Raw genomic sequence first — 26,755 nt, forward strand, 5'->3', positions numbered from 1 at the left:
GAACTTCTATGGACTATAGAAGCCCTGCAGCTCTTCTATGGACTATAGAAGCCCTGCAGCTCTTCTATGGACTATAGAAGCCCTGCAGCTCATCTATGGACGATAGAAGATCTCCAGGTCTTCTATGGACGATAGAAGATCTCCAGGTCTTCTATGGACTACAGAAGACCTCCAGGTCTACTATGGACTACAAAAGACCTCTAGACCTTCTATGGACAATAGAAGACCTCTAGACCTTCTACAGACGATAGAAGACCTCTAGCTCTTCTATGGGCCCTAGAAGAGCTCCAGGTCTTCTATGGGCAATAGAAAACCTCCACGTCTTCTATGGACTATAGAAGACCACCAGCTCTTCTATGGACTATAGAAGCCCTGCAGCTCATCTATGGACGATAGAAGATCTCCAGGTCTTCTATGGACGATAGAAGATCTCCAGGTCTTCTATGGACTACAGAAGACCTCCAGGTCTACTATGGACTACAAAAGACCTCTAGACCTTCTATGGACAATAGAAGACCTCTAGACCTTCTACAGACGATAGAAGACCTCTAGCTCTTCTATGGGCCCTAGAAGAGCTCCAGGTCTTCTATGGGCAATAGAAAACCTCCACGTCTTCTATGGACTATAGAAGACCACCAGCTCTTCTATGGACTATAGAAGACCACCAGCTCTTCTATTTATGATAGAAGACCTCCAGCTCTTCTATGGACGATAAAAGACCTCCAGCTCTTCTATGGCCGATAGAAGACCACCAGCTCTTCTATGGACGATAGAAGACCACAGGCTTTTCTATGGACGATAGAAGATCTCCAGGTCTTCTATGGAAGACCTCCAGGTCTTCTATGGATTACAGAAGACCTTCAGGTCTTCTATGGACTATAGAAAACCTCCAGGACCTGGAGATCTTCTATCGTCCATAGAACAGCTGAGGGTATTTTATTGTCCCTAGAAGAGGACGTCTACAGGCCCCTAGAAGACATGCAGCTCTTCTACAGCCCCTAGAAGACCCGGAGTCTTCTAAGACCTGGAGGTCTTTCATCGTCCATAGAAAGCCTGGAAGACTTCTATCGTCCACAGAAGACCTGGAGCTCTTCTGTTGTTTGGTCCGGTCCTTAGAAGAGCTGAATGTCTTCAACGCTCTCTAGAAGAGCTGAAGTTTTATTACGCTTCCTAGAAGTGCTAGAGTTTTACTACGCTCCCTAAAAGAGCTGGAGGTCTTCTATAGCCTCTAGTAAAGCTGCAGGTCTTCTATGATCCCAAATGGCTGCCAAGAAGAAATTATTTATTTTTTAATTTTAAATTGGGCGCCACTTGGATTTTTAAATTTTTATTTATTTATTTTTTTTTTTATTTTGCTTTTTGAAGCATTCTAAAAAAATATTTTATCTTCTGAAGGCAATAGAAAATATTCTATGCATTTTGAAAAAAATAAAGTACCCAGAAATCGTCAATATTTTATAAAAAAAATAATAATGCGATTCTCAGAAATCTTCAAAATTCTAGAGGAAAATATTTTCTATTGTCTATAAATATCACAAACCCCAAAAAAATAGAATAAATATTTAACTTCTGAACATTATTTATTTTCTGAATATTGTAGAGAGATCCATGTGGCGCCCAATTAAAAAATTCTTTAAAAATAATTTTAATTATTTTCTTGGTTGCTAATGTCGTGGCTGACCCTGAACTTTTGACCAAGTGCTCTACATAATTTTTTTTTTTCGCCCATTAAAATATCTGTTTTGCCTCCATTAACTTCTCAATTGACATCTGTGTTTGCTTTCCATCCAAAAATGCGATTCTCAATATGTTTTTCAATTTTTTCCGTTTGTATTTGTTCTGCCATAATGCAAAACATGTTAAAATTATTCCAAAAAACATCTATCCATCCATCCATTATTTATTTAATTACAAAATAAATAAAAACCAGCAAAATTTTTTTGGGAATATTCCAAAATCGTCTTTTTATGGACGTAAAGATGGAAATACTTAACACCAGCACTCCACTCGAACGGCTGTCTAGCGTTGGGTGAGTAATGGGTGCCGAGGGGGGATGGGGGATATTTTAAATAAATATGAAAATATATTCATATGTTTGTGAATTTGTGTATTTTTCTGATTAATTCATCGAACCAATCAGCCGAACAACACCAACAACAATGCTAACAACAATACGAGAGTAAATACTCAACAATAACAAGTAATACCCCCGACTGATCTTCAGCAGCATCGCCCGCCGAACACAATGAATAAAAACTATAAACAAATTGAAGATGATGGCTGCTGGCAGCATTGTAGACACACTTCCTCCATACTTGCCTACGGCTGGGAGGGGCGAATAATGCTGGACAGACAGCCAGACAGACATTGAATGCCCATTACAGGCAAATTTTGTTGGAAATGCGGATAGGCCTCAAGTTTGGCACAAACGATTTGTGTGTAAACACTTTGTGTGGCCAAGTAATTGGGTTTGAGCACAGCATTATGCGGGCGGGTGGGTCATGAGGGGTATTTATATGTGTAACAAATTGTGGACAATATATGAGGGTAGTATGGGGAAAAGGGAAATATTATGGAATATTATATAAAGAAGAATTTGGGGTCTTCTGTGGTCCCTAGAAGAGCTGAAGGTCTTCTATGGTCCCTAGAAGAGCTGAAGGTCTTCTATGGTCCCTAGAAGAGCTGAAGGTCTTTTATGGTCCCTAGAAGAGCTGAAGGTCTTCTGTTGCCACTAGAAGAGCTGAAGGTTTTCTATAGCCCCTAGAAGAGCTGAAGATTCCTACGGCCCCTAGAAGAGCTGAAAGACCTCCTACGGCCCCTAGAAGAGCTTAAAGGTCTTCTATGACCCCTAGAAGAGCTGAAGGTCTTCTATGACCTTAAGATCTTCTATGGCCTGAAGGTTTTCTACGACCTGAAGGTCTTCTACGGCTCCTAGAAGAGCTGAAGGTCTTCTATGGCTCCTAGAAGAGCTGAAGGTCTTCTACGGCCCCTAGAAGAGCTGAAGGTCTTCTATGGCTCCTAAAAGAGCTGAAGGTCTTCTACGGCCCCTAGAAGAGCTGAAGGTCTTCTACGGTCAGTAGAAGAGCTGTAGGTCTTCTACGGTCAGTAGATGAGCTGAAGGTCTTTTACGGTCCAGGAAGATCTGGAGGTCTTTTACGGTCCAGGAAGATCTGGAGATCTTCTATTGTCCAAAAAAGACCTGGAGGTCTTCTATTGTCCATAGAAGATATGGAGGTTTTCTATTGTCCATAGAGGACCAGCAGGTCTTCTATTGTCCAAAGAGGACCGGGAGGTCTTCTATTGTCCATAGAAGACCTGGAGGTCTTTTATTGTCCATATAGGACCGGGAGGTCTTCTATTGTCCAAAGAGGACCGGGAGGTCTTCTATTGTCAAAAGAGGACCGGGAGGTCGTCTATTATCTATAGAAGACCTGGAGGTCTTCTATTATCTATAGAAGACCTGGAGGTCTTCTATTGTCCATGGAAGACCTGTAGGTCTTCTATTGTCAATAGGAGACCTGTAGGTCTTTTATTGTCTATAGGAGACCTGTAGGTCTTTTATTGTCTATAGGAGACTTGGGGGGGGGTCTTCTATTGTCCATAGAAGACCTGGAGATCTTCTATTATTCATAGAAGACCTGGAGATCTCCTATTATTCATTGAAGACCTGGAGATCTTCTATTATTCATAGAAGACCTGGAGGTCTTTTATCGTCTGTAGAAGACCTGGAGGTCTTCTATCGCTTATAGAAGACCTGGCGATCTTCTATCGCTTATAGAAGACCTGGAGGTCTTCTATCGCTTATAGAAGACCTGGAGGTCTTCTATCGCTTATAGGAGACCTGGAGGTCTTCTATTGCTTAAAGGATACCTGGAGGTCTTCTATCGCTTATAGGAGACCTGGAGGTCTTCTATTGCTTATAGGAGACCTGGAGGTCTTCTATTGCTTATAGGAGACCTGGAGGTCTTCTATCGCTTATAGAAGACCTGGAGGTCTTCTATCGCTTATAGGAGACATGGAGGTCTTCTATCGTCTATAGGAGACATGGAGGTCTTCTATCGTCTATAGGAGACATGGAGGTCTTCTATCGTCTATAGAAGACCTGGAGGTCTTCTATTGGCTATAGAAGACCTGTAGGTCTTCTATTGGCTATACAAGACCTGGAGGTCTTCTTTGGCTATACAAGACCTGGAGGTCTTCTATTGGCTATAGAAGACCTGGAGGTCTTCTATTGGCTATAGAAGACCTGGAGGTCTTCTATTGGCTATAGAAGACCTGGAGGTATTCTATTGTCTAAAGAAGACCTGGAGGTCATATATTGTCTATAGAAGACCTGGAGGTCATCTATTGTCTATAGAAGACCTGGAGGTCATCTATTGTCTATAGAAGACCTGGAGGTCATCTATTGTCTATTGTCTGTTCATAGAAGACCTGGAGGTCTCCTATCGCTCATAGAAGACCTGGAGGTCTTCTATCGCTCGTAGAAGACCTGGAGGTCTTCTATCGCTCGTAGAAGACCTGGAGGTCTTCTATCGCTTATAGAAGACCTGGAGGTCTTCTATCCTCCATAGAAGACCTGGAGGTCTTCTATCCTCCATAGAAGACCTGGAGGTCTTCTATCCTCCATAGAAGACCTGGAGGTCTCCTATCGTCCATAGAGGACCTGGAGGTCTCCTATCGTCCATAGAAGACCTGGAGGTCTTCTTCTGTTCATAGAAGACCTGTAGGTCTATTATTAACCATAGAAGACCTGAAGGTCTTCTGTTATCCATGGAAGACCTGGACTTTTTCTATAGTCCATAGAATACTTGGGGATCTTCTATCGTTCATAGAAGACCTGGAGGTCTTCTTTTGTCCCTAAAAAGACCTCAAGGTCTTTTCTCACACCTCAATGGGTTAAAAAACAAATTCAAAATTAATTTTCAATTTCATGTAAGGAAATGGCATTGTAGCAGATGTTACATTTCAACATCTCTGCAAGGTCAATTGATAAGTGATTTCAAAAAAAAACATTTTTTTTTTGTTGAAAATTTCATATCTTTCGGTGAAAAAAAAAACAACAATAAATCTCACCTTAAATTATCAAAAAAAAAACAAAAAAAACAATTCTCAAGACTTAAAAAGGAGAAATCTTAATTGCCATTAGCTAAACATTTTAGGTACTTTATTATGGAGTGTTAATAAAATTATTAAACAAAAAAAAATAAAAAAATTATAAAAAATGTATCTCCAACAAAAATATGCTTATAAAACAATACAAACAACATTATCCAATGCTTAGTATTTTTTTTTTTTTTCAACAATTTTTTAACACTTTTTTATCACATGTCTGGCTTGGTATCTCAAATGCGCGGATTTTATCTCAATGACTGTGGGTACATATAAATATGTGTATGTATATATATATGTGTATGTATGTTTCCATATTTGAATGCCCTCTGCTGAAGCATTTAAGCGGAAAGCATAATTTTTATTCGGCGTTATGGTCGATTATTTAAATAATGAGGCTTTTCAACAAAAAAAAAAAGAAAAACTGTTCCTGTTTGTTTTTTTTTTTTTGGTCGAGCAAATATTCATATTTTTGGGGAGCCAGAATTTTGGTTTGTTGTAAAATTTTAAAATTTGTGCTGCAAAGTTTATTGAACCTTTGCAAAAAAAAAAATAAATAAATAAACACGTAAAGCAATTATTTACATATTTTTTGTTTATTGTCTTTTGTTTCTTTTGGAGAAATTTTAATGTTTGAGTTCATTGTTTGAGAGAATTTACAACAAAAAAATTTTTTTTTTAAAGTCCAAAAAAATTTTTTTCAGAAGATCACCAGAATTTTTTTATAAAATATTTTTTTTTTTCAAAAAAAAAATTATAAAAAAAATCAAAAAATCTGCAGATCATGGATTTTTTTAAATGCGTCTATGAAATCAAAAAACCACTCGACCTAATTTGAGGAGGGTGAGAAGAGGGGCTTCGGTGCAATGCAAGAAATATATATGTAGGTAAGAGAGCTAGGAACTATAACTGCATACAATTAAATGGATATCCGTCAAATTCGCACCTATAGAGCTCTCCCTTGGTGACACTCCTTGGGCAGAACGAACATCTTGCAAGAGAATCATTAATAAGTTTCAAAGAGAGTAAGCTCTTTTGATCACTGATGCATTTCAGTGTACAGCCATAGTGTCGTACGTAGGCGTGTGAGAAGGATTATGCAATGAGAGTCACTGATGGAATGCAGGATAGCTATACCAAAGGGTTTTTGGAAATTCATACTGAAAGGATACAAAAAATACTAAAATGTACTAAAAATTGATATGGAATTCTGAAATTCTTGGAATGAGAGTCACTAATGCAGTGCTGAATAGATGAACCAAAAGATTTTCGGAAATTCGTACAAAAAGGGTACGAAAAGTACAAAAATGGTACTAAACTTCTGAAATGGTACCATATTTGGTATTCTGTGAACGCACAGCGTGAGATGAAAAAACTGCAACCAACTTTAGACTGCTGTCATTTCTAAGCAACTCGTCCGACAGCTGTTAAAATTATTGCAGTGACAGGAATTTTCCAAAAAAAAAAAAAAATATTCGTGATGGAATTCATGCGTGATTTCTGTGATATTTGGCTGGAAAACCACAGGTGGCTATCGTTAGAGCACTTCAGCATTTAAATGTGAATAAATCTTTTGTGTCTTGTACCATCGCTCGTTACCGCGATAATGGCTGGTAGCGTAGCCCGACATCAAGGAAGTAGAAGAGCTGAAGGTCTTTTACGGCAAGTAGAAGAGCTGAAGGTCTTCTATGGCTCGTAGAAGAGCTGAAGGTCTTCTATGGCTCCTAGAAGAGCTGAAGGTCTTCTATGGCTCCTAGAAGAGCTGAAGGTCTTCTATGGCTCCTAGAAGAGCTGAAGGTCCTCTATGGCTCCTAGAAGAGCTGAAGGTCCTCTATGGCTCCTAGAAGAGCTGAAGGTCCGACATCAAGGAAGTGGACGGAAGAAAACCAGCAACATCAGCAGAAATGGTTCGAAAAGTAAAGAGGCGACATGATCGAAACCCGAGTCGCGTCGCAGTGGCCGAAAAATCGCTCGTGAGTTGAACATATCGCAATATTCCATTCGGAAAATATTGAAAAAATGATCTCGGGGTAAAGCTATTGAAATTCCAAAAGGTGCAAGAACTTACACCGCATTAGAAAGAAAATAGACCCAAAAGAGCTAAAGAATTGTATCGCTTGGCCGAAAGTGGTGAACTGCCGAATTTGGGTTTCTCCGATGAGAAAATATTCGTTGTCCAGCAGTTTGTAAAGAAACCAAATGATCGTGTTTACTTGGCAAAGAGGTCAGCTGAAAATGTGCACCTTCGGTTGGCCACCAGAACCCAAGCGCCGGTCATGGTGATGGTGTGGGCCGCCATAACAGCCGATGGTCGCTCTCCGCTCGCATTAATCAACCATGGCATCAAAATAAATGCCGAATATTATGGCGAAAATATTCTGGAGGGTGTATTAAACATTTTGGCCGCAAACCTGGGACATTCCAACAGGACTCAGAACCATCGCACACAGCACGCGCCAGAATGGTTACAAAATGAAGTTCCTCGCTTCATTTCCAGCGCACAATGGCCACCAAAGTCATCTCCGGATACCAATCCGTTGGACTATTGTGTCTGGAGAATTTTTGGAAAGCAAGGTTGGCACCAAGAAAATACCAAAGTGTCGTCGATCACCTCACTCAAGAGCTTCGCCGGGAATGGGACAAAATACGCGGGGAGCAACATTCGGGCATCGTGTGAACGGTTTCATTGGCCCTTTGAAGGCCATAATTCGTGCCAATGGTGACCAATTCGAATAAAATCTAAACTTATTCTAAAATCTGGTGATATTTCCGACATTTTTTGCTTTCATTCAACTAAATTTAGAAAAAAAAATGTAAAAAATATGGCGTTCAACTTTGTTGCAGTTTTTTTTATCTCACCCTGTAATTGTACTAGATGGTACGAAAATTGGTAATAAGGAAATTACAGAACTGAAATTCTGACAAATAGGTCACTGTTGATTTCAAGGGTTTACATATGGAGAAGTTGAAATAGTTCTGAAAAAATTATCACATATTTCATATAAAGTGAGGGAAGAAGTCCATATATATTCCAAATCTGGCAGGATGTAGTGTTTATATTAAGTCCTCTCCTGAGATGACCCTCAAGAGGCCTTCCCAATAGAAGTCTTTCATTGATAATTGCAGCCTTTTATTTGCAAAAAGGACCCTTGTAAGACCTTCTTTACCAATAGGCCACCCATAACGTCTCCCATTCGTAACATTAGGCCATTGACTCCCCTGCTGATCATCGGCCAAAAATTATTCAGATTTTTTGTTTTCCAATTTTTGTTTTGGGAACCAAAACATAATCAACAAAATTTTAATGACCCAAACTTTTTTCAGAGATTCTAATTTCTTCTGTGTGTGTCGGGTTTTCGTTGTTTTTTCGCGAAATGATTTTGAACAAATGTTTAGCAAATTATTATTTTTGGGGCTTCTGTTTCGGGCCAATAACAACAACACCAACAAGCTGCACCAAAAATCTATTTACAAAACGAAAACAACTGCAGCAACAACAAAAATTGTGCCTGTATATCAGTTTGTCGGAATTGCCGGTATTGGGAATCTTTTTTTGGTGTGATTAAACTTTCGATGGTTTTTCTTTTTGGGTTTTTGGATTTTGGGTGGCTTCCGCCGGCAGTTATATGGCCGGCTGCTGAGGAAAGGTGGGGGGAGATGGAAATTAGTTTCTCAATTTCATCGTTCGTTTTTTTCTGTGTAATTATAACACACAAGGCAATTGTGTGTGTGGCCGCCTATTCGAATTAATTCGAAAATTATGATTTTGACCAAATTTCCATTTAGCAGGGCTTCAGATATGTTTCACTGCACAGTGGAGCAAAAATAGCATGAGATGGGCATATCTTAGTTTTAAAGAGGCAATCAGGGCTGTCACAGCCCTTTTGCTTATTGTCGTTTTGTAAACCAATATATATCCTTTAAAAAATGTTTAAAAAAATCACGTTTATAGTCCTTTAAATATCCTTTAAAAAATCTTTAAAATATCCACGTTTATAGTCCTTTAAATATCCTTTAAAAAATCTTTAAAAAATCCACGTTTATAGTCCTTTAAATATCCTTTAAAAAATCTTTAAAAATCCACGTTTACAGTCCTTTAAATATCCTTTAAAAAATCTTTAAAAAAATCCACGTTTATAGTCCTTTAAATATCCTTTAAAAAATCTTTAAAATGTCCTTAAAAAAAATCTTTGAAAAATCCACGTTTATAGTCTTTTAAATATCCTTTAAAAAATCTTTAAAAAATTCACGTTTATAGTCCTTTAAATATCCTTTAAAAAATCTTTAAAATATCCTTTAAAAAATCTTTAAAAAATTCACGTTTATAGTCCTTTAAATATCCTTTAAAAAATCTTTAAAATATCCTTTAAAAAATCTTTAAAAAATCCACGTTTATAGTCCTTTAAATATCCTTTAAAAAATCTTTAAAATATCCTTTAAAAAATCTTTAAAAAATCCACGTTTATAGTCCTTTAAATATCCTTTAAAAAATCTTTAAAAAATCCACGTTTATAGTCCTTTAAATATCCTTTAAAAAATCTTTAAAAAAATCCACGTATGTAGTCCTTTAAATATCCTTTAAAAAATCCACGTTTATAGTCCTTTAAATATCCTTTAAAAAATCTTTAAAAAAATCCACGTATGTAGTCCTTTAAATATCCTTTAAAAAATCCACGTTTATAGTCCTTTAAATATCCTTTAAAAAATCTTTAAAAAAATCCACGTATGTAGTCCTTTAAATATCCTTTAAAAAATCCACGTTTATAGTCCTTTAAATATCCTTTAAAAAATCTTTAAAAAATCCACGTTTGTAGTCCTTTAAATATCCTTTAAAAAATCTTTAAAAAATCCACGTTTATAGTCCTTTAAATATCCTTTAAAAAATCCACGTTTATAGTCCTTTAAATATCCTTTAAAAAATCTTTAAAAAATCCACGTTTATAGTCCTTTAAATATCCTTTAAAAATCTTTAAAAAATCCACGTTTATAGTCCTTTAAATATCCTTTAAAAAATCCACGTTTATAGTCCTTTAAATATCCTTTAAAAAATCCACGTTTATAGTCCTTTAAATATCCTTTAAAAAATCTTTAAAAAATCCACGTTTATAGTCCTTTAAATATACTTTAAAAAATCCACGTTTATAGTCCTTTAAAAAATCCAAGATACTTTTATTCTCCGGTTCAGAAAGGGTTAATAAATAGAGGAAGGGGTAGTAAAACAGAAAAAAATAAAGGTATTTTACGGAACAAAAATTTTAAAATTTTCATAAGTTTAAAATTCGTTTTCTCTATAAGGTTCATATATTCGGAAAGTACTCCTCAAGACCTCTCATTCGGGCCCCGCCATAATCCCACTTAATTTCTAAATCATATATGCTGTGTTTTAAATGGGGAGTTAAGGGTTTAAAAGCTTTATATTTTTATAAAGAGAATAATTTTTGGCCGATGATCTGTGGAGTCAATGGCCTAATGTTGGAAATGGAAGACGTTATGGGTGGCCACCAATTGGTGAAGAAGGCCTTCCAAGGACCCTCCATGTAAATAAAAAGGCTTCAATTAAGAATGAAAGACTTCTATTGCGAAAGTCTCAGCCATATGACTACAGAGGGAGGGTATATATCATCTGATATGGCCTAAACGTGCCTAATCGAAATAAGGCTTTTAGACCCTAGGTCTCTTTAGACCAAAACCGTTTCAGGACATTTAGAGTCAATCTAGCGATGTTCGTCCATACGTCTGTCTATCTTGCTGGTGCGAACGAGGGTATCCGATTTGATTCAAAGTTGGTCCATCGTAATATTATTATCAAACTTTGATCGTATTCGGAGATGGACAATATCGGTCCACCCCTTCTGGTACCTTCCCCACAAAAGGTCGAAATTTTCCAAAAAAAAAATATTTTACTGAACAAAAAGAGGGAGGATAATCCGATTTTGCTTTAAGTTCGCAAAACCAAATATTTTCATTAGAGCTATATCAGGTGCAAAAATGGGCAATATCGGTCCACTCCTTCTGGTAGCTCCCCCACAAAGGGTCAACATTTTGAAAAATTATAACTCTTATAAAATGTGATGCAAGATTCCGATTGGCTTCAAATTACACACATCACAATATTTTTATTAACCCATGGTCTGGTGTGAAGATGGAATACATCGGTCCACTTCTTCTGGTACCTCCCCCACAAAGGGTCAAATTTTTGAATATCCCTGAAGCTCATAAAACGCGATATTAACACCCGATTCTATTCATACTTGGCACATCTCGATATTTCCATCAACACAAGATCTGTTATAAAGATGGTAGATATCGGACCATTCCTTCTGGTACCTCCCCCACAAAGGTTCAAAATTTAGAAAAATCAAACCGATTATAAAATCCGAAATAAGCATCCAATTCTCTGCATATTTTACACATCCCATTATTTCTACTAACACAAGATATGCTGTAAAGTTCGAATATACCGGTTCACTCCTTCTGGTACCTACCCCACAAAGGTTCAAATTTTTGAATATCCCGGAAGCTCATAAAACGCGATATTAACACCCGATTCCATTCCGACTTGGCACATCTCGATATTTCCACCAACACAATATTTGTTATAAAGGTGGTAGAGATCGGACCATTCCCGCTGGTACCTCCCCCCCAAAGGGTCAAATTTTGGAAAAATCAAACCGATTATAAAATCCAAAATAAGCATCCAATTCTCTTCATATTTCACACATCCCACTATTTCTACTAACAAAGGATCTGCTGGGAAGTTGGAATATATCGGTCCACCCCTTCTGGTACCTACCCCACAAAAGGGTCAAAATTTTGAATATCCATGGAGCTCATAAAACTCGAAATTAACATCCGATTCCACTCAGACCTGGAATATCTCAATATTTCCATCAACACAAGATCTTTTATAAAAATGGTAAAGATTGGACCATTCCTTCTGGTACCTCCCCCACAAGGGTTCAAAATTTAGAAAAATCAAACCGATTATAAAATCCGAAATAGGCATCCGACTCTCTTCATATTTCACACATTCCATTATTTCTACTAACAAAGGATCTGCTGTGAAGATGGAATATATCAGTCCACTCCTTCTGGTACGTCCCCCCAATGGGTCAAAATTTTGAATATCCATTGAGCTCAGAAATCGCGAAATTAACATCCGCTTCCATTCAGACCTGGAATATCTCAATATTACCATCAACACAAGATCTCTCATAAATATGGTAGAGATGGGACCATTTCTTCTGGTACCTCCCCCACTATATATATATCTGCGAACGCCCTTCTGGTACCTCACCCACAAAGGGTCACAATTTTCAATACTGTTATCTGTCATAAACGCAGGAAAATGCCTTAACCGGAGGAAAATGCCTTGGTTTGTGTCTTTGCTAATGCTATGCTAAAAGTCTATCTTGGCGGACATCAAGAGACACCTATATATAGTGCCCTGTTAGTCGTCTTCTGGTTACGAGCTACCACTATACTGGTCATAGGCTGCGCATAGAGAGGCCCATGTTTTCGAAATAAAATGAGTCCACTAATTCTGCTCTGAGTGTGTGTGGTTCCCTGAAGACGTTTGGGTCTCTTTAACCTATTTTGGCACCCGAGACATTTTCTGAGACTTCTTGTGACTTGAGATTTTTTACCCTCTCCGATCTGATGGGTTCTGAGGTTTTGTACTCTCTGAGGTCTTTTGACCCCCTGAGAACTTAAGATCTTTGGAAGACTTTTGATCCCCTTAGGACTAGCCAAGATTTAAGGTCATTCAGTCCCCATCTCTCCTCGAAAGTCCCCTGCTAGTCTCCTGCTAAGGTCGATCTCTGCTGATCTATTGCTCCCTTATGTTCGGTATTGAAAATATACATCCTGATTGGCACCTAGAGGCTTCCATGTGTTCCCCATTCGTCACATTATTGCTCCACTGTTTTTCTTTTCTAATTTTCCCATTGAATTATGCCTTTGTTATTCTTCTTCATAACATGGACTTTGAGAACACCAACTGGGTTGGGTGCGGAAGAAAACACAAGGAAATATTCATAAAAGTTTTGAATTGAAAATAGCGCACAAACAACAATTTCGAATTATTATTGCGGCTTTGTTGTTGTATTCTGGCAAAATTTATTTGTTTATATGAATTTTATGACCCCCACAGCTGGTTAATAATAGGGGGTGGGGGGGTAGGTTATGGGGAGACTCTTCGGTAAAATATTTGTTTAGAAACATTTTTTAAGGTACTTCGAACTCTGCAAGGTTTTGCGGAGACACAGACGTCACTAGACCCATGGGAGTGGTGGGTGATTGAGATAGGGTCTATAAAATAGAAATGTTATTTGGATAAAAGGATGCAAAGTTCAGAATCAAAGGGGCAGATACCAGAAGAAGTCAAACGATAAATTCCATATCCACATCAGATTTCCGGTTAAGAGAAATATTTCGAAAGAAAAGAAATATTGAAAAGAATCGCTGACTTCTTTTGCAAGTTTTGAGAGATATGGGTATTGGAAATTGCCACTTTTTGCGGGAGAGGGGCTAGAAGGGGCGTACCGATTTGTTCCTACCTCACACCAGATCTTATGTTGATAGCAATATTCGAATGTGTGGAATTTGGAGAGAATCTGATGCTTATTTCCCATTCTATCATCGTTTTTGGTTATTCAAAATTTCGACCCCTTTACGGGGGCGGTTCCAGAAGTGTTCCAGAAGGAGTTTTAACCCTTTGTGGGCGAGGTACCAAAAGGAGTGGGCCGATATATACCATGTTCTGGTTAAAATATTTCGATATGTAAAATTCTAAGAGAATCGGATGCTTACTTACGCCCTATGAGCGTTTTTGGTTTTTCAAAATTGAGACCCTTTGTGGGGGAGGTACCAGTAGCAATGGACCGACATATCTCATCTTTATACCACATCTTGTGTTGGTTGAAATATTGAAATGTGTGAATTTTAGGACGAATCGAATGCTTATTTCTCGTTTTATGAGCGTTTCTGGTTATTCAAAATTTTGACCCCTTTGTGGAGGAGGTACCAGAACGAGTGGACCGATGTACCCTGTCTTCACCCCAAATCTTATATTGGTTGAAAAATTGGAATGTTTCAAATTTGGAAAGAATCGGATGCTTATTTCCCGTTTTATGACCATTTTTGGTCACTCAAAATGTTGACCCCTCTGCGGGGGAGTTACCAGAAGGAGTGGACCGATGCACCCCATCTTCACTACAGATCTTGTGTTGTTTGAAATATTGAAATGTGTGAAGTTTAGAAAGAATCGAATGCTTATATCCCGTTTTATGAACCTTTTAGCTATTAAAAATGTTAACCCCTTGTGTGGGAGGTACCAGAACGAGTGGACCGATATCTGCCATCTTCACACCATTTCTTATTTTGGTCGAAATATTGAGATGTACAAAATTATAAAAGAATCGTATACTTATTTCGCTTATTATGAACGTTATTATTTATTCAAAAATTTAACCCCTTTGTGGGGAAGGTACTTGAAGGGGTGGGCCCACATATCCCATTTTCACATCAGATCTTGTGTTGGCTGAAATAGAGGGGTGTGTGAAGTTTGAAAATAATCGGATGCTTACTTCCCGTTTTATGGGCCTTTTGGTTATTCAAAATTTTAACCCGTTTGTGGGGGAGGTACCAGTAGGAGTGGGCCGATATCGCCCATCTTCATACCAAATCTTCGGTTAGAAAAAATATTGAAATGTGTGAGATTTGAAAAAAATCCGATGATTTTATGAGCTTTTTGGTTATTCAAAAATTTAACTCCTTTTGTGGGGGAGGTACCAGAAGGTGTGGGCCGATATCTGCCATCTTTATATCAAATGTTGTGTTGGTTTAAATATGGGTATTTGTAGAATTTAAAGAGATAACGAGGCTCATTTCAAAATTTATACGAATTTTCGTTTTTATACCCTCCACCAAACATATCGTATGGAGGGTATATTAAGTTCGTCATTCCGTTTGTAAATCATCGAAATAATAATTTTAGATCCAACAAAGTATATATATTCCTGATCAGCGTAAAATTCCTAGACGATTAAGCCCTATCCGTACGTCCGTCAGTTCATCTGTTGTAATCACGCTAGAGTCAAAACGAATAAAGTTAGGAAGCTAACATTTTGCACAGATCTGTCTTTTGTCTGCAGGAAGATCAAGTTTTCGCAAAATTCTTCACCGGAAATTGTTTCAAATTTGGTATTTAAAGTTCGTAATGGATACTACATCCTATGACAGAAAATTGTCTGCGCAGGTCCCATACAAAAGTACCTCCCTTTATTCGGTATTTTGATGATATTAAAGACATTATTTAGCGGAATTATTTCAAATTTTGTATTTGAAGTTTGGAAACGGTACTACAGCCTATGACAGAAAATTACTTATCCAGCACCGGGTCTTCGTATAGCCCCCACATAAAGGTTTTTATTTAAACGGTATTTTTCGACGGAATTTTTATTTAAATTTTCCAAATTTCTTTCCGAGGCCGAACTTAGCCGTTTTTTTTTACTAGCTTTTTATTTTTAATTTAATTTTTTTTTAATTTTTATTAAAATTTTTAAAGTTCCTTCCGAATGGTGGAGGGTATAAAGAGGCCGAACTTAGCTGTTTTTTTTACTAGTTTTTTATTTTTAATTTTATGTAAGTTCGAAATTACAGAATTTTGTTAATAATATGAATTTCTGTTGAAAATAAAAATTTCCCTAAAAATTTCCCAAAAGGATTTTTTTTATTTTTCGTCTCTAATTAGTTTTGTTTTCACTGTGGACCTCAAAGAAATGAGAATTTTACAAAAAATCCCAAAAACAAAAATTTTCCTTTAGTAGGAAATTTCAATAAAATGTCCAAATTTTAGAATATTATTCAAAATTTGCTATATTTAGGTGAATTTGGGTATATTGTGATGAGAAATATGAATTTCTGTGGAAAATAAAAATGTCTCTAAAAATTTCCCAAAAGGGAAATTTTTATTTTTTATCTCCTATTAGTTTAGTATTCACTGGAGACCTCAAATAAACTGGAATTTTACATAAATTCCCAAAAACAAAAAATTCCCTTTGATGGGAAAATTCTGTTGAAAATAAAAATTTCCCTAAAAATTTCCCAAAAGGGATATTTTTATTTTTCGTCTCTAATTAGTTTAGTTGTCACTGTAGACCTCAAATAAATGAGAATTTTACGAAGATTCCCAAAAACAAAAATTTCCCTTTAGTGGGAAATTTTAATAAAAGTTCCAAATTTTAGAATTTTGTTAATAATTTGCTATATTTAGGTGAATTTGGGTATATTGTGATGAGAAATATGAATTTCTGTTGTAAATAAAAATTTCCCTAAAAATTTCCCAAAAGGGAAATTTTTATTTTTTATCTCTAATTAGTTTAGTTGTTACTGTAGACCTCAAATAAACTGGAATTTCACATAAATTCCCAAAAACAAAAAAATTCCCTTTAATGGGAAATTTCTATATAAGGTTTAAATTTCAGAATTTTTTTCCTAATTAGCTATATTCTGAGGAAATACAATTTTTCCCAAAAGGGAAATTTTTATCTCTTGCCTCCAATTAGTTTTGTTTCCACTGGAGACCTGAAATAAACGAGAATTTTACAAAAATTCCCAAAAACAAAAATTTCCCTTTTATGGGAAATTTCTATATAGGGTCAAAATTTTAGAATTTTGTTCATAATTTGCTAAATTTAAGCGTATTTGGATGTATTGTGATGAGAAATATGAATTTATGTTGCAAATAAAAATTTCCCTAAAAATTTCCCAAAAGGGAAATTTTTATTTTTTATCTCCAATTATTTTAGTTTTCACTGGCGACCTCAAATAAACTGGAATTTTACATAAATTCGCAAAAACAAAAAAATTCCCTTTTAATGGGATATTTTAATACAAGGTCGAAATTTCGGAATTTGTTAATATTTTGATACATTTTTAAGATACACATTTATTTGTACAAAAACATAAAAAAAATTTGACTCCAAATGTGACATCCAAATTTTAAAAAATCAAACACTTCTCACTAGCAAAAAAATTCCCCCCAAGGGAGAAAGATGTACAAAATAGGATTTTTTTATTTATTTAATTTTTTATTTATTTATTTTTTTTTTTTTTTTTGCTCAACATTTTTTATTTGAAAAAAATTCCCCAAAAATTTCCCAAAAGGGAAATTTTTTATTTTTTGTCTCCAATTAGTCCAGTATTCACTGGAGACCTAAAATAAAGTGGAAATTCCCAAAAACAAAAAAATTCCCTTTAATGGAAAATTTTAATACAACGTCGAAATTTCGGAATTTGTTGATATTTTGATATATTTTCAAGATTTACATTTATTTGTACAAAAACATAAAAATTTTTGACTTCAAATTTGAAACACAAATTTTAAAAAATCAAACACTCCTCGCTAGCAAAAAACTTCCCCCAAGGGAATAAGATGTACAAAATAGGAAATATTTTTTATTTATTTTATTTTATTTCTTTTTTTTTTCAAAATTTTTTATTTGAAAAGAATTTTTTGAATTTTGTTTGTATTAAAGATGAAATATTTCCCTCCAAAAAAAATCCAAAACGGGAATGTGTTATTTGGATTAAAAATATTACATTTCAGTGTATTCTCATGTATTAGATGACATATATAGTTAAATCTAACCCAATAATAATTTTCCACACATTTAAGTTTTAAGATTTCCTCATAAAGACACAAGAAAAACCTGCAACATTTCTAAGACAAACATTTTCAATTTTTTTTCTTTTCTTTTTTATTTTATTTTTATTTTATTTTTTTATTTTTTTTTATTTATTTATTTATTTTTTTTTTTTTGAAGGAAATCAATTTTTCTTATAAAATTCTTTAATTTAAATTTTTCGTTTTTTTACGAAATTTTTCAAAAAGTCCAAGGAAAATCCCTGGACATAATTTTCCCCCACCCATGTCAACCCGAATTCCCTATCAGATCCTTATTAAAATTAAAAAAAAAAATAATAAACAAAAAATCAATTAAAAAAAAAAAACAATTGTAACCCACCTGTTGCCAGCTGTGGTTGCTGCTGCTTCCAATTGAATCATAATCCCGCGCTGATAATTTTGCACGCTCCTCATTTATTTGTGGAATGAAAAATCACACACAAGTCGATGTGGACAAATAAATCATCCAAAAAATTGTTTTGTTTTTTTTTTTTTTTTTGCTGGTATTTTGTTGTCTCTTGTCTTGTGTTTTTTTATAATTTGATTAATTGCTCAATTAAAATAGTATTTTTTTTTTTTTTGGTACTCTTCGTTGTTTTTGTAAATTATTTTTTGTTGTCTTCAACACCTTGAGAATACAACAAAATTTAATTGTACTTTCTTCATTTGTTATTAATTTTTGGTCGTTTCGTTTCGATTTTTTTTTTGGCTTCACACGAACTTTAGTCTCTGATAACAGGCTAATCGTTTATTATTTTTACTCTTTTCAACACACATTTAGGCTTTTCTTTCTCTTTCGCTCTCTCTCTCTCTCTTCGCCTTGTTGGTTAAATTAAGCAATGAATTATAAACGTCAGAGATAATAATTAATGATGACGTCCACTGTCACAGAACAAATTAAAAAAAAAAAATTGAAGTAATGAAAATATTTTGAATATTTTTTGAGAACAATATTAAATTGAGTTGAGAATTAGTGAAATTGAGTGAGAAAAAATTCATGGGAGAGAAGAGGAGAAGTTTCCTTAGTAGGGTACATTTACTTAGCACAACAAATAAATTCTATGAGAGAAAATTCATGAGAGAGAGGAAGAGGGATTTCTTCACTAGAGAGCATTTACTGAGCATTGGAGGAGGAATAAGAAATAAATTCTTAGACTGGAGAGAGCATTTATTGACCTTAAAAGGCCTTTAGATGCTACTGTTTCCAAATAAGAGTTAATCGAAGACCACTTTATAGGCACCAGAAGATATTTATGCTTACATACGGAGCTATTGTGAATGGAAGGTCTTCAAAAAAAAAAAAAAAAACTCCAATCTAAAGAGAGCATTTTTAAGGACTCTTCCAAAAAGTAAAATTCAATCAGAAGATATATTGGCCTATGAGAGAAAATTCATGGAAAAGAGGAAGAGGGGTTTCTTCACTAGAGAGCATTTACTGAGCATTGGGGGAGGAATAAAAAATGAATTCTTGGACTGGGATCGTTACTAGAGAGCATTTATTGACCTTAAAAGGCCTTTAGATGCTACTGTTTCCAAATAAGAGTTAATCGAAGACCACTTTATAGGCACCAGAAGATATTTATGCTTACATATGGGGCTATTGTGAATGGAAGGTCTTCAAAAAAAAACTCCAATCTAAAGAGAGCATTTTTAAGGACTCTTCTAAAAAGTAACATAGAATCAGAAGTTATATTGGCCTATGAGAGAAAATTCATGGGAGAGAGGAAGAGGGGTTTCTTCACTAGAGAGCATTTACTGAGCATTGGGGGAGGAATAAAAAATGAATTCTTGGACTGGGATCGTTACTAGAGAGCATTTATTGACCTTAAAAGGCCTTTAGATGCTACTGTTTCCAAATAAGAGTTAATCGAAGACCACTTTATAGGCACCAGAAGATATTTATGCTTACATATGGGGCTATTGTGAATGGAAGGTCTTCAAAAAAAAAACTCCAATCTAAAGAGAGCATTTTTAAGGACTCTTCTAAAAAGTAACATAGAATCAGAAGTTATATTGGCCTATGAGAGAAAATTCATGGGAGAGAGGAAGAGGGGTTTCTTCACTAGAGAGCATTTACTGAGCATTGGGGGAGGAATAAAAATAAATTCTTGGACTGGGATCATCACTAGTGAGCATTTATTGACCTTAAAAGGCCTTTAGATGCTACTGCTTCCAAATAAAAGTTAATCGAATACCACTTTATAGGCACCAGAAGATATTTATGCTTACATACGGAGCTATTTTGAATGGAAGGTCTTCAAAAAAAAACTCCAATCTAAAGAGAGCATTTTTAAGGGCTCTTCCAAAAATTAAAATTCAATCAGAAGATATTTTAGCCTACTGAGCCTTCAAAAAGTTTTCTTAAAATCCTAAAAAATTATATTCTGAATTAAATGGATCTTGTGGAATGTAGAAGGCTTCATTGGCAACATAACCTCAAAAAGGCTCTTAGATTAATACCCAAAGTGTCCAACAAGGAGATTTTTAAATTGAATCAGTAAAGAAAGTCTTAAAGTCGGGCGGGGCGACTTTATGATACCCTACACACCACTTTGCTAATTTAGTTGAGCTCCACATAACAATTAAAAGTTTTTATGGGAGAATTCAATCATACACGCCATGATTATAATTATAATTTAAAGTTCAAAGGACTAAATATGCCGAATCATTTGTATCTTTTCAATTCGGACTTGTATTGCCCATTTGGTGCACAATTAATTTGAAATCGGATAAAAATATATATGGGAGCTATGTCCAAATCGGAACCGATCTCGATAGAATTTAGCAAAGATATTTCTGAGCTGTATTTAAAATATTTCTCTGAATATCGTTGTTACGGAGTGCATATTACGGCTGTGGGTAGCACATATGACATATCGGATGAAGAGTATATATGGGAGCTATAGCTATATCTGAACCGATCTTCACCAAATTTGACATACTAGCTTCTAGACTCAATTCGGTCGTAAGTGCCAAATTTCATCCAATTTGGGCAAATATTAGACGTTTGGTGCACCTATAAAAGGTAAATCGGACGATGTTATATATGGGAGATATATATCCAAATCGGAACCGATCTCGATAAAATTTAGCAAATGTATTTCTGAGCTTCATTCGATCAATTTCCCCAAATATTGTTGTTACAGAGTGCATATTACGGCTGCGGAGGACAAAAATAACAAATCGGATGAACAATATATATGGGAGCTATAGCTATATCTGAACTGATTTCAATCAAATTTGGCATAATTCTTTTCAGGCCTAATTTGGTCGTAAGTGCCAAATTTCATCCAATTTGGGCAAATATTAGACGTTTGGTGCACAATCCAAGGTAAATCGGACGATGTTATATATGGGAGCTATATCTAAATTTTGACCGATTATCTCCAATTTCAATACGGTTCGTCCTTGGGCCAAACAAAAGATCTTTGCAAAATTTCATCTGGATCGGGCAATAAATACGACCTGTACTTTGTTTACAAAAATACATGGACAGACGGACGGACGGACATGCATAAATCGACTCAGAATGTGATTCTATGCAGATCATCAAAAGGAACTATGGGTCTATCTCGTTTCCTTTTGCCTGTTACAAACAAATGCACAAAGACATAATACCCTGACCACCTTGTGGTGTAGGGTATAACTATGGGTCTATTTCGTTTCCTTTTGCCTGTTACAAACAAATGCACAACGACATAATACCCTGACCACCTTGTGGTGTAGGGTATAACTATGGGTCTATTTCGTTTCCTTTTGCCTGTTACAAACAAATGCACAACGACATAATACCCTGACCACCTTGTGGTGTAGGGTATAAATACTATTTTCATTTTTTTTTTTTTTTTTTTGAAAAACATTTTATTAATTAAGTTTAATTATTTATTTTTTTTTAAACGTTAATTTAAGAAATGCACATTCTAATAATGGAGGTATTTAGTACTCTATAATATCTTTTAGTACAAGCCTTCAAAAATTCCCCTTTATTTGCTTACAAAATTTCGAAAATCCACCAAAAAGTTTCATTGCCTTATTACCCTACCCAAAAGTCTTCAATTTTATTAAACTCTAAATTGGCAACACTGATGCCATATGAAACTCGCCATGTCTCTCGTTCGCTCTCTATATCTCCCTCCCCCACCCAATTTCTCTTCATCAATAAATGGAGTCAGTTATTTGATTATTGTGATCCGTTTGTTTTGTTTTAGGCATTCTGTTATGCATGCTTGACTGGTTGGTGTGTGCGTGTGTTATTGTGAATTGAAGTTACTTCTCTCTCTCCCTTCACCTCTCTCAATCAACGGTGTGAGATTGGTTCAGTGGTGCGTTTTACTCTTTTAAGGTAAACAATAAACAGATGTTTTTTTAATGGTCAACTCTTGGGGTTTGAAGGTAAAATAATTTTTTTAATAGATTTTTGAATTCTTATTGGAATTTAAATGAAGAAAAGGAAGAAATTTTATTATTTATATAAGAAATTGAAACATTTTTAAATGATAAAAGGCCTTTATAGAAAAAATTACAAAATTTGTTGGAATCAAAGCCCTTGAAAAATAAAAGATTGAATAAAAAAGCACTGAAATTGATTAAATTATATATTTTCTTTTCAAAAAAAAAAAAAAAAATGTGTAACTTTGATATCACTAAATATTAAATTGCCATAATTGTTTTGTTTTTTCTATTTTCAATAAAATATTTCAGTAATTTCATTATTGATGTCGTAGACATTTAATTTTTTATTTGATTTTATTTTATTTTTTTATTTATTTATTTTTTTTTTTTTTTTTTGAAATTCTGATAAAATTTCAGACATTCTTTAGTTGTTGCTGTGTTCCTTTTTTTTTGTTATACCCTCCACCATCCATACATAGTATGGAGGGTATATTAAGTTCGTCATTCCGAAATAATCATTTTAGACCTAACAAAAAATATATATTCTTGATCAGCGTAAAATTCTAAGACGATTTAGCCCTGTACGGCCGTCCGTCTGTCCGCCTGTTGTAATCAGGCTGGAGTCAAAACGAATAAAGATAGGAAGCTAAATTTTTGCACAGATCAGTCTTTTGTCATGGCAGGCAGGTCAAGTTCATGGTGGGCTATATATGTCCACGATATCGTATATCCCCCATATAACGGTACCTCCCGATATTCGGTATTTTGATGATTGTAGCCAAAATTTTTCAATGAAATTGTCTGAAATGCTACACAAGGAGTTCTCTGTGAGTATTTTATCCCCACATAGAAAATTATTTATATAAGTCCACGATATCGTATAGCCCCCATATAACGGTACCCCTCGATATTCGGTATTTGGATGATTGTAGCCAAATTTTTCAATGAAATTGTCTGAAAATCCACAGAAGGAGTTCCTTCTAAGTAATTTACTCCCTGGAAGAGTATTGTCTATATAAGTCTACGACATCGTATAGCTCACATACAACGACCCCTACCCCGATATTTAATATTTTGACGATTTTAGGGACACTATTCACAGGAAATGTTTGAAATTTCCTATTTTAAGTTCGTAATGGGTACTACAGCCTATGACAAAAAATTGTCTATGCAGGTCCAAATATCGGTACCTCCGAATACCTGCGAATTTTGTCGATTTTAGCGCATTATTCATCGGAATTGTTTGAAATTTCGTATTTGAAGTTCCTAATAGGTACTACAATCTATTACAGAAAATTATCTATTTAGGTCCAGGTTGTCGTATAGCCCCCACACACCCTGATATTCGATATTTTGACGATTTTAGCGACACTATTCATCGAAATGGTTTGAAATTCCGTATTTAAAGTTCGTAATGGGTACTACAGCCTATGACAGAAAATTGTCTATGCAGGTCCAGGTCTTCTTATAGCCCCTTAATATCGGTACCTCCCAATATTCCGTATTTTGACGATTTTAGGGACACCATTCACCGGAATTGTTTGAATTTTCGTATTTGAAGTTCGTAGTGGGTACTAAAGCCTATGACAGAAAATAGTCTATGCAGGTCCAGGTCTTCGTATAGCCCCTTAATATCGGAACCTCCCAATATTCGGTATTTTGATGATTTTGGGTACATTATTCTCTGAAATTGTTTCAAATTTTGTATCCGAAATTCATAATGAGTTCTACAGCATATGACAAAAAATTATCTATGCAGGTCCAGGTCTTCGTATAGGCCCCATACATCGCTATCTTCCAATATTCGGTATTTTGATGATTTTAGCGACACTATTTATCGGAACTGTTTCAAATTTCGAATTTGAAGTTCGTAATGGGTACTACAGCATGTCACTGAAAATTGTCTATGCAGATCCAGGTCGGAACAACTCTAGTTAAGTAAAAACTTTTCGATTTTTTCGAATTTTTTCTCAGAGGTAGGTATTTTTACCCTGATCCCGGGAAACTATTTTTTTCTTGGGGGACGGACCCCGTGCCCCAGATTTTTGACCCGAAAGACCCGGATCAAGACCCCGCCTGGACCCGGATCCACTTATCCGTTATAGAAAGCTTATGAAAATATCTATCCAACAAGTGGTCACATGATGGGATAAGATGTTACGGTTCGGAAGTTATAGTCAAATTATCGATTTTTTGGACCCAGATTTTTTTATGAAACCTCCAAAAAGACAAAATAGGGCCCATTTTTGGGGGCAAAAAAATAGTTTCCAAATTATAGCTGACACTCTTACCTTTCCACTACAATGCTATAATTTGTGCTAATCTGCGGTCCCAGGTCCGTCCCCCAAGAAAAAAATAGTTTCCCGGGATCAGAGTAAAAATACCTACCACTGGAAAAAATTTCGAAAAAATTGAAGAGTTTTTACTAAACTAGAGTTAAGCCTCCAGGTCTTCGTATGGAGCAAAAAAAAAAGGTAACTCCCTATATTCGGAATTTTAAAGATTTTAACAGAATTTTAACGGATCCTACTTCTTTTATTTATTTATTTTTTTTTTACTTTTTTATTTATTTATTTATTTATTTATTATTTTTTTTTTTTGAAAAATTCCAAACTCCTTCCAAATTGTAGAGGGTATTCATAGTTCGGCCGTACGTTTTTTTTTTTTTTTTTGAAATTCTGATAAAATTTCTGAAGTTCTTTTGTTGTTGATGTGTTCTTATTTTTCTCTTTTGTTTTTGTTTTGTATTTTGATATTTGCGATATTTGTTTTATAATTTGTCATCGTTGACACCAAAAAAAAAACAAAAAACACGACACATACACAATTCAATGGCTCTCTTTTGTTGGTGGAATGGGGTATTTTGTTTGATTTTGCCAACACATAGTTAGGTCTGAAAAAAAAAACACAACACCACCACCCCTTTGGGCCCAACAAAATTTTTTATTGGAAGAGAATCATTACAAACACTAGCAGATTCATAAAAAAATATTTTTCAAAATTTTCCTTACACTTTTCTTTTCTGGAAAATTTTATGGAATTTTATTTAATTTCCTTGAGACGACTTTTTCGCCACTCTTTTATTTTTTCTTCTTTCAACTTTGTATTTATTTTCTTTTTGTAAAACACAATACAATAAAGGGGGGCGCTCGCTTTGCACGTTTTTTGATAACAAAACGGACTCACGACACACACACACACGAACAGAGAGGGAACGGAACGAAGGCGTAACGTTGTTGTAAACTCAACGAAAGACCACCACTTGTTGAGTTCTTTTTTTTCTGTTTTGCTTTTATTTTATTTCTCTCTTTATTTTATTTTTTACTTCACTTGGAAAATATTGAAAATAAATAAATTTGTTTTGGACAACAATTAAATTTTGTAATTTATTTATATTCACAAGGGGGGGGGGGGATGAGACGACGCTGATATTAGAAACACAACGGCGGCGATAACGTCAAGGCGTAACAACGAATTTCTGCAGCCACAAAAGATCTCGTGACAGACGACGGCACAGAAAACAAATGGAGCCCAGACGATGGGCAATTGCTTTGGTTTTTTTTGTAATTCTTTTATTTCTTTTTTTTGAACAATAACAGTTGAAGACTTTAATAAGAAGCAGCAGAAGAAGAAGGCAAAAAATCTCGAAATCAAACAAAACACACGCACACACGACGGGCAACGACGATACGAACGAACGATGTATATTTTGCTTCAACAGTTAACGAAACACTAACTGCAATTTACCAATTCCAAAATGTTTTCCGTTTTCTTACTTCGTTTCTTATTGTATCGTTGTATTGTTGTTGTTGTAGTAATTATACAAATGATAATTGTTATTGTTGTTGTTGTTACTTTATCATCAGCCATATGTATGTGAGGGCCGCCGCCGTTCACATACACAATGTAAACAAAGCACAACAAATAATCAACGAACGCACTCTCGCTCACTCGCTCTCTCTCTCAAACAGAGAACTATCAGACGGGGATGGAAAGTTTGAATTGCCAAGTAACAAAGAGGTGTTAAATGGTACCTATTTTTTAAAATGAGTGTAGAATCGGTGTTTTTGAAGCTAGAAGCCTGAATTTTGGCATGCAGATCAGTGAGGCCGCGAGGCATGAGTTGAGTTAAAGATTTTGGAAATTGGTATTAAAATGTGGTATATTTTTTACCTTTAAAGTTAGAAATGTTAAATTTTGATATGTAGGTTGGTGCCATGAAATTACATTTTGGATACTAAAAATGGTAGTAATGTACTTAGTGGTGAGAAGTAGAACCACAATTGAGATATGTGTCATGAGGGACAATTTTGGTGTTAAAGGAGCGAACAGAGCCCTTAACACCAAAATTGCGACTAATGATAAATATCTGAATTGCTGCTCTACTGATCAACTCAAACTCAAAATGTAACTTCATTGGACAAGTCTATATGCTAAATTTGAACATTTGTACCAATGGAAATTTGTACCAATACGGCAATTAAAAGACACAAGAATGGAGATTCGTACTCAAAAGGATACGAAAAGTACTAAAATGTACTAAATATTAAAAACTGTATATTGGAC

The 26,755-nt window shown here is 35.2% G+C and overlaps 1 protein-coding gene across 3 annotated transcripts in view; it reads right to left on the reverse strand.

The window, feature by feature from the left end:
• Positions 1-26,755, reverse strand: part of LOC101890250 (5'-AMP-activated protein kinase subunit gamma-1) — a 336,316-nt gene that overhangs the window by 264,597 nt on the left and 44,964 nt on the right. Inside the window, exon 1 of one of the 3 annotated variants that reach the window (XM_059123243.1) lies at positions 18,138-18,325. The exons of the other annotated variants lie outside the window; for them this stretch is intronic. The gene's annotated coding sequence lies outside the window, so the exon portion shown is untranslated. Of the gene's footprint in view, positions 1-18,137; positions 18,326-26,755 lie in introns of those variants that run through there. 3 annotated transcript variants of the gene reach the window in all.

The sequence above is a fragment of the Musca domestica genome, unplaced genomic scaffold (genome assembly GCF_030504385.1).
Source record: "Musca domestica strain aabys unplaced genomic scaffold, Musca_domestica.polishedcontigs.V.1.1 24, whole genome shotgun sequence".
Classification (NCBI taxonomy): Eukaryota; Metazoa; Arthropoda; class Insecta; order Diptera; family Muscidae; genus Musca; species Musca domestica.